The sequence below is a fragment of the Macaca fascicularis genome, chromosome X (genome assembly GCF_037993035.2).
Source record: "Macaca fascicularis isolate 582-1 chromosome X, T2T-MFA8v1.1".
Taxonomy (NCBI): Eukaryota; Metazoa; Chordata; class Mammalia; order Primates; family Cercopithecidae; genus Macaca; species Macaca fascicularis.
The window spans coordinates 1,756,961-1,764,951 of NC_088395.1; the positions used below are offsets into that span (position 1 = coordinate 1,756,961).

Consider the following 7,991-nt stretch of genomic DNA (forward strand, 5'->3'; position numbering starts at 1 on the left):
GATGATGATGGTGATGATAATGGTGATGGTGACGATGGTGACGATGATGGTGATGATGGTGGTGGTGGTGATGGTGATGGTGGTGGTGATGGTGATGGTGATGATGATGATGGTGATGGTGATGATGGTGATAATATGAAGGTGATGATTGTGATAATGATGATGGTGATGATGTGATGGCGATGATGATATTGATGGTGATGATGGTGATAATGATGACAGTGATGGTTTTGATGGTGATGATGTGATGGTCATGATAATAATGGTGATGATGGTGATAGCAATGATCATGATGATAATAGTGGCAACGATGATGATGATAATGGTGATGATGATGTTGATGATGCTGATGATGATAACAGTGATGGTGGTGATAATGATGGTGATGGTGATGATAATGGTGATGGTAATGATGATGGTCATAGTGATGGTGGTGATAATAATGATGAGGGTGGTGATAATGTCACCTGCCCCACAGAACTATTAGAAGAGACAAATGAGCTAAATTATACAGTTTCTTGAAAATCATAATGTGTTATACAAACAATAGTTGTTGTAGTAGTGGGCCATTTCTGGTGAAAATCTCTTTTCTCTTGAAGGCTCACATTGCAAAATAACCACTTCAATTAATTAGAAAGGGATTATTTAATTATTTATTATTTATGCATTTGTTTCTTTGTGTGTGCATGTACCTGTACAAGTGGATGCATTTGTCTATCAAGACAGATATATGAATAGACACCCATTGGGTTTTACAATCAAGATAGAGATTTTAAAACACTCTTCAGTAAAGACTAACAATTTTTCTTTTTCCAAACTTTCTCCTCACACTGGATAGGCTTGGTTGCAATTTTATGCCATATCCTGATTATTTGTTCCATATGCCCATTGCATCTTGGACGTGAAGTTCTCATTTCCGTCTGCCTGGTACTTGGCTCTGTGTCTGACACCTACGAGGTGCTCTGCAAAAGTGTCGGGTTGAATTACATTCTGCAATAGTGTTAATGAGCCAGATCGAGGTGATGGGTGTGGGGGAGAGCCGGATATGGCAAGGTGAAAGAGAGAGGGGGAAAAAATAGAACAAACAACAGAGAAATAAATGAGGTAGAAAAAGGTCAGAGCAATACCCTGAGACAGAGAGAGAGAGAGAGAGAGAGAGAGAGAGAGAGAGAAGCACAGACAACTACATTGGGTCTTTCCTACCCATCCATCTAATTTATCAGCAAGTCCCCAATCTGCCCACATCTCACCACTGCACCTCTGTCCTCAATCTGACCCAAGTTGCAATAATTTCTCCCCGAACAACCAATATAGTTTTTATCTATTCCTCCCATCACCTCCTTCCCCACTATAGTCTAGGTCAGGTGTCTCAACTGGGCTTGTCCCAGAAACAGACCCTGGGTTAAGGATTGGGTAATGGAAAGGGCAGGGACTCTGACCAGGGTAGGGCTCTGGCCAGGGCTGAGGGTCGGGGAAGGTTATACAGGGAAGGGAATCCACCAATGAGGGGGAAATTATTAAGCCAGCTCTACAGAGGGCACCTAGGACATAATCTCATTGTAATGCTCTGGGAAACAGCGTAAAACACCCACCTGGGAATTATCCTAGCAGAGGGGTGACGGAGCTGGGGTGTTGATACTCTACATCCATCAGTAACCGGTGGAGAATGTGACTTTCCTGCACTTTCAGTTTGGCACTTGATATGGTTTGGATTTGTGTCCCCGCCCAAAGGTCATGTCAAACTGTGATTCTCCACTAATGGGGGAGGGGTCTGGTGGGAAGTGATTAGATCACGGGGAAGGATTTCTTCCTTGCTCCTCTCATGATAGGGAGTGAGTTCTGATGAGATCTGGTTGTTTAAAAGTGTGTAGCACTTCTGCCTTTGCTCTCTTCCTCCTGCGCACGCGATGTAAGACGTGCATGCCTCCCTCCTCTTTGCCTTCCACCGTGATTGTATGTTTCCTGAGGGCTCCCCAGTCGTGCTTACTGTATGTGAAGGGATGTGAAGTTGTCATTTAGGACTGTGGGCCCAGGCTTGAGGGTGGAGCCCTTGCCAGGGATCCCACCCTTTTCTACCCAGTATTTCCCTGCCTCCTGTCCATATCACCACGAGCTACATGGAGTTCCCAAGGAGGCAATTCTCCTTAGTGCTTCCCATTCACTTGGTAGTCAGAGCCACCATCACACAGGCTCAAGCCACCCCCCCAAGTTACTTCACATTGCAAACCATACAAAATAGAATACTTAATCAATATGCAGATGGTACCGGTTAAACATTCCATGACAAACAAAGCAACATTGACCATCAAGAGAAAGGGGATAGAAAAAAGGGTTAATAAGGCCAGGCGCGGTGGCTCACGCCTGTAATCTCAGCCCTTTGGGAGGCCAAGGGGGGTGGATCAAGAGGTCAGGAGATGGAGACCTGCCTGGCTAACACAGTGAAACCCCGTCTCTACCAAAAATACAAAAAAAGTTAGCTGGGCGTGGTGGCAGGTGCCTACTGCTACCAAATTTACTATTACTATTAAAGCTACTACTAAAACTACCACTACTACTACAAAATTTACTACTATTACTATTAGAGGTAGTACTAAAACTACCATACTACTACAATATTTACTACTATTACTATTAAAGCCACTACTAAAACTACCACTACTACTACAAAATTTACTACTATTACTGTTAGAAGTACTACTAAAACTACCATACTACTACAAAACTTACTACTATTACTATTAAAGCCACTACTAAAACTACCATACTACTACAAAATTTACTACTATTACTATTAAAGCTACTACTAAAACTACCACTACTACTACAAAATTTACTACTATTACTGTTAGAAGTACTACTAAAACTACCATACTACTACAAAATTTACTACTATTACTATTAAAGCCACTACTAAAACTACCATACTACTACAAAATTTACTACTATTACTATTAAAGCCACTACTAAAACTACCATACTGCTACAAAATTTACTACTATTACTATTAAAGCTGCTACTAAAACTACCATACTACTACAAAATTTACTACTATTACTATTAAAGCCTCTACTAAAACTACCACTACTACTACAAAGTTTACTACTATTATTACAACTACTACTGAAACTACCGGTACTTCTACAAAATTTACTACTATTATTATTACAACTACTATTAAAAGTACCAGTACTACTACAAAATTTACTAGTATTATTACAACTACTTCTACTGCAATTATTGCTATTACTACAGCTCGTAAACTGGCATTGCTACTACAACTGATAAAACTATACCACCACTGTAACCATTGCAAGTACGCTCACAGCAAATCTTCCTACTGTTACAACTAGTATTGTTACAGCTGCTATTGCCACTATGGCTATCAGTACTATTACTCCTCAGTAGAAGACACATGTGACCTTGCCAGTGTCACTCAAGGACCTGCCTCAGTTTCCTCCTTTAGAAATATCAGCCTGACATGTGTCTTTCTTCAAGGGGTGTTGTGGAGGCGGAGGCTGGTAAGTCTGGCGGTGAGCTGCGAGCAAGGCTGGGTAGAGAGCAAACCCTCCACAGCTCAGAGAAACTGGCATTCTTTCCTCTTCTCACGGGGATCTGACTTTCATGTACAATTCCCTGAGGGTTCACGCTCAGCAGAGCATCCCTGCCCCGACCAACCTGCTCTGCCTGCATCCCTGGCTCAGGAGCAAATGGGCTCCCAGTGGTCCCAAGTCCAGCACCCTCCCTCCTGGGTCTCAGCCTTATGTAGACTCAGGTGAGTGCATTTGAAGAAGGGTCCTCAGTTGATTCTCTGTTGCAGTGCGCCCAAGACAAAGCGGGCACAGACACAGCACCATAGCCGGAAATCGCCTTTCATAGTCCCTAAATGTGCAGGCCTGGGCCCAAGTTAGGAATCTGCTTTGCCACTAAGTAGCTTGTAGAATGCACTGTGCTCTCTCTCTCTCTTCCTCTCTCTCTCTCTCTCTTCCTCTCTCTCTTTTTCTCTCTCATGCCTCTCTCTTCCTCCCACTGTCTCTTTCTCCCACTCCCTCTGATTTCCTCTGTCCCTCTAGTCTTCCTCTCTCTGTCCTCTGCCTCTCTCTCTTCCTGGCTTTCTGTCTCTCCTCCTCCCTCTCTCTCTCTTTCTTCCTCCCTCTTTGCCTCTCTTCCTCTCTCTCTCCCCCTTCCTCTCTCTCTTCCTCCCTCCCTCTCTGTCTCTCTCTCACTCTCTTCTTCTCTCTCTCCCTCTTCCTGTTTCTCTTCCTCTGTCTCTTCCTCTCTCTCTCTCCTTCCTTCTATTCCTCTCTTTCTTCTTCTTTTCCTCTCTCTGTCTCTCTCCCCCCTTCCTCTTTCTCCATCCCTCTCTCTCTCATTCTCTTCTTCTCTCTCTCTTGCCCTTCTTTTCTCTCTTCCTCTCTCTCTTCCTCCCTCTCTCTTCCTCTCTCTCTCCTTCCGTCTCTTTCTTCCTCTCTTCCTCTGTCTCTCTCTCCCCCTTCATCTCTTTCTTCCTCCCTCTCTCTCTCTCTCATTCTCTTCTCTCTCTTCCCCTTCCTGTCTCTCTTCCTCCCTCTTTCTCCTTCCCTCTCTGCCTTTCTTCCTCTCTCTGTCTCTCTTCTTCCTCTCTTTCTCCCTCCCTCTCTGTCTCTCTCACTCTCTTCTTCCCTCCCTCCCCCTTCCTGTCCCTCTTCTTGTCTGTTTTCCTCTCTCTTCCTTTATCTTTCTCTCTCCTTCTGTCTCTGCCTTTCTTCCTCTCTCTCTCTCCCCCCTCCTCTCTATTCCTCTCTTCCCTTCTCTCTCTTTCTTTGTCTCTCTCTCTCTGTCACACACACACACACACACACACACACACACACACACACACACACACACACACACACACACACACTCCCCAGGACCGTATTCACCCATGCTTTTTAAAAGAGAATCAATTCCAGACATATTCTGGTAGAATGTCACACAAGAAAAAAAAGAAGTGTTTATGTGGAGATTTAAAAACCAGCTGTAGAACCTATACTGTTCTGACTTCATTTCAACCACAAGAAACGACACAGCAATACTTAGTAGCCAAGTAGTGATAGGAACTAACAGGAACAAAATATCTTACAAGAGATAAAGATGTCAGCCGATTCATCCAATCATTCTCCAAGTATCTCTTCCTAGGTTGGTCTCCTTCCCAACTGGACATGATTCTTGGTAGCATATATCAACCGGGGAGATTTTAGAAAATATTGTAATTATAAAGTCTTCCAGTTTAAATTGCAATGTGGCAAAAGATGTTTCCCCTAGTTACAGGGCCAGCATCTACAGAGGAAAAATAGCAAACAAATTAAAATAAACTCATAAGAGTTTTCATCCCTCAGAGAGCAATACGCACACGATTTGGTTGTATTTAGAAAATCCTATTAAAGGTATTTTGTTCCTGTTCTGTGGCTTGATAGAGCTGACGAGAAGGCTGAGCTCGCTGTGCTGTGAATGTTTGCAAGACTTTTAACCATCATAATCTGTTTGGCTTTCGGTTTTTGAGGCATTTTGAAGTGCATGCTGAGAATCAGCCCTCTTTACACTTTCCTAACGACTCCCAAGGCAGATATCACCCATGACAAAAACGGTTTGATTTAGAGGATTAGACCGTTCCACTTGCAATTCGTTCGCTTACTTAGAAAGTAGTTTACTGGCCGGGCACCGTGGCTCACGCCTGTCATCCCAGCACTTGGGGAGGATGAGGCGGGCGGATCACCTGAGGTCGGGAGTTCGAGACCAGCCTGGCCAACATGATGAAACCTCGTCTCTACTAAAAATACAAAAATTAGCCGGGCATGGTGGTGCATGCCTGTAATCCCAGCTACTCGGGAGGCTGAGGCAGGAGAATTGCTTGAAGCCGGGGGGTGAAGATTGCGGTGAGCCAAGGTCGTGCCATTGCATTCCAGCCTGGGTAACAAGAGCGAAACTCTGTCTCAAAAAAAAAAAGAGAAAGTAGTTTCCTGTGTACACCTTGGGTTTGTAGCATGTCACAATTACCAAGTGAAATACAGTTAATGGAATAAACTATATTTAAAATTATTTTCGCAAAATTTTGAAATATATATATATAATTCTACCGTGATCTCGGAGAATTCTTGAGAAGGATTTTTTTTTTCTATCAGTATATTGACTACTCAATATTACTATGTCATTTCTTGTGGCTGAAATGAAGTGAAAACGGTATAGGTTCTACCTTTTTTTTTTAGTCTCAGCATGTTCTTTATTTTTCCTTGTTTGACATTCTCCCAGAATTTGTCTACAATTGATTCTCTTTTAAATTTCCAGTGAGAACCCAGCAGGTAGCCATTTTTCAGAAAATGTATTTGACTGACAGCTGTTATCTCCTGCCATTTCTGTGATTATCGCTTCCATCTCATTCTCCTCTGTAGGAATTCCCGCTTCTCCCAAGTTAGCTTCAATAGATAAATGAAATAACTACATAAAAATAACTCTCAATATATAAAATCATGTAAACTAAATGGCTAAATAAAAATACTTGTGAATATATAAAAAGATATCAACAAAATAAATGAAAACAATTATAAATATGCAAATATGCATAAACAAAATAAACAAATACAATGAATAATATATGAAAACATAAATAAATAATTATAAATATATAAATTAAAATAAATATATAGAAAATATAAACTAAGAAATAATTATCGATATATAAAATATACATAAACAAAATAAATAAAAATAATTACAAATATATTGAAATATAGAAACTAAATAAAAATAGATATAAAAATATACATGAAAATAAAGATGAAAATATAGAAACTAAATAAAAATAATTATAAGTATTTAACAATTTATATAAACAAAATAATTATAAGTATATAACAATTTATATAAACAAAATAAATTAAAATATTTATAAATCTATAAAATATATCAACTAAATAAAAATAATTAAAACTATATATACATTTTTATAAGCTTGGTAAATAAAAATAGTTATAAATCTGTAAACATATATGAACTAAATAAACTGATAAAAATAGTTATAAATCTGTAAACATATATGAACTAAATAAATAAGTAAAAATAATTATAAATACATAAAACTACATATAAGCTAACTAATATAAATCTATAAAAATATATAAACTAAATAAGTAAAAATAATTATAAATATATAAAAATACATATAAGCTAACTCATATAAATCTATAAAAATATATAAACAAAATGAAGAAATAAAAGCATTATAAATATATGAAATACATGTAAACTAAATAAACGAAAGTATTTACAAAGGCATAAAGATGTCTAAACACAAAAAGTAACAAATGAATAGCAAGTAAAAGTTGTCATACTGTAAAGCCCTCAGAAGGAATGAAGCGTGCCAGCACCTTGACCTGGGACCCCTGGCTCCCCGCATTGTCAGAGCTTCAGGAATGTCAAACCACCTTCTGGCTCCCAGCATGGTGAGAGAGTGCATTGCTCTGGTTCACGTCACCCTGTCGGTGTTACTGGGTTGTGGTAGCCCCGGTGAATTCACCCAGGTACCCACAACGCATGTTTCCTCCTGAGTTCCCAGCTCAGCTGCTTCGTGTTGTGGGGGCCGAGACGCTGTATCTCCCTGGGCAGGACCCTTTTGTTCTGAAAGGGAGGCGTGAGAGCTGGAGCTCCTGGGATCTTGAACACGCCGTGGATGGAGGGATGAAGCTGAAAGGACCAGCCACCTTCCATCGTTAGCGTGTGAGTCACCGACGACCTTCCCCAGTTGCCTGCCCCAGTTAAGTTTGTCAGAATCTATTCAGAGCATCGCACGGACTGAAATTATGTTTAAGAACAAATAAAGACACAGATATGAAGCAAAAATAATAAATAAATATATAAATAAATAAATCTCTCTGTAGAACGAAGTGAACAAGACAAAAAAATAAAGAATTCAAATCGCCACCCGCATTCTTTCTGTAAACCTCCTGTGTCTAAAGTGCCAGAGCTGACACTCAGAC

At 40.3% G+C, this 7,991-nt stretch overlaps 1 long non-coding RNA gene across 1 annotated transcript; it reads right to left on the reverse strand.

Moving 5' to 3' along the window:
- Nucleotides 1–6,212: 6,212 nt before the first annotated feature.
- LOC141409394 (uncharacterized) lies at nt 6,213–7,632 on the reverse strand. Its single transcript, XR_012429894.1, has 2 exons — nt 7,347–7,632; nt 6,213–6,431 (listed from the first exon to the last, which is right to left on the reverse strand). It is a non-coding gene; the product is annotated as an uncharacterized lncRNA (long non-coding RNA).
- Nucleotides 7,633–7,991: the final 359 nt, after the last annotated feature.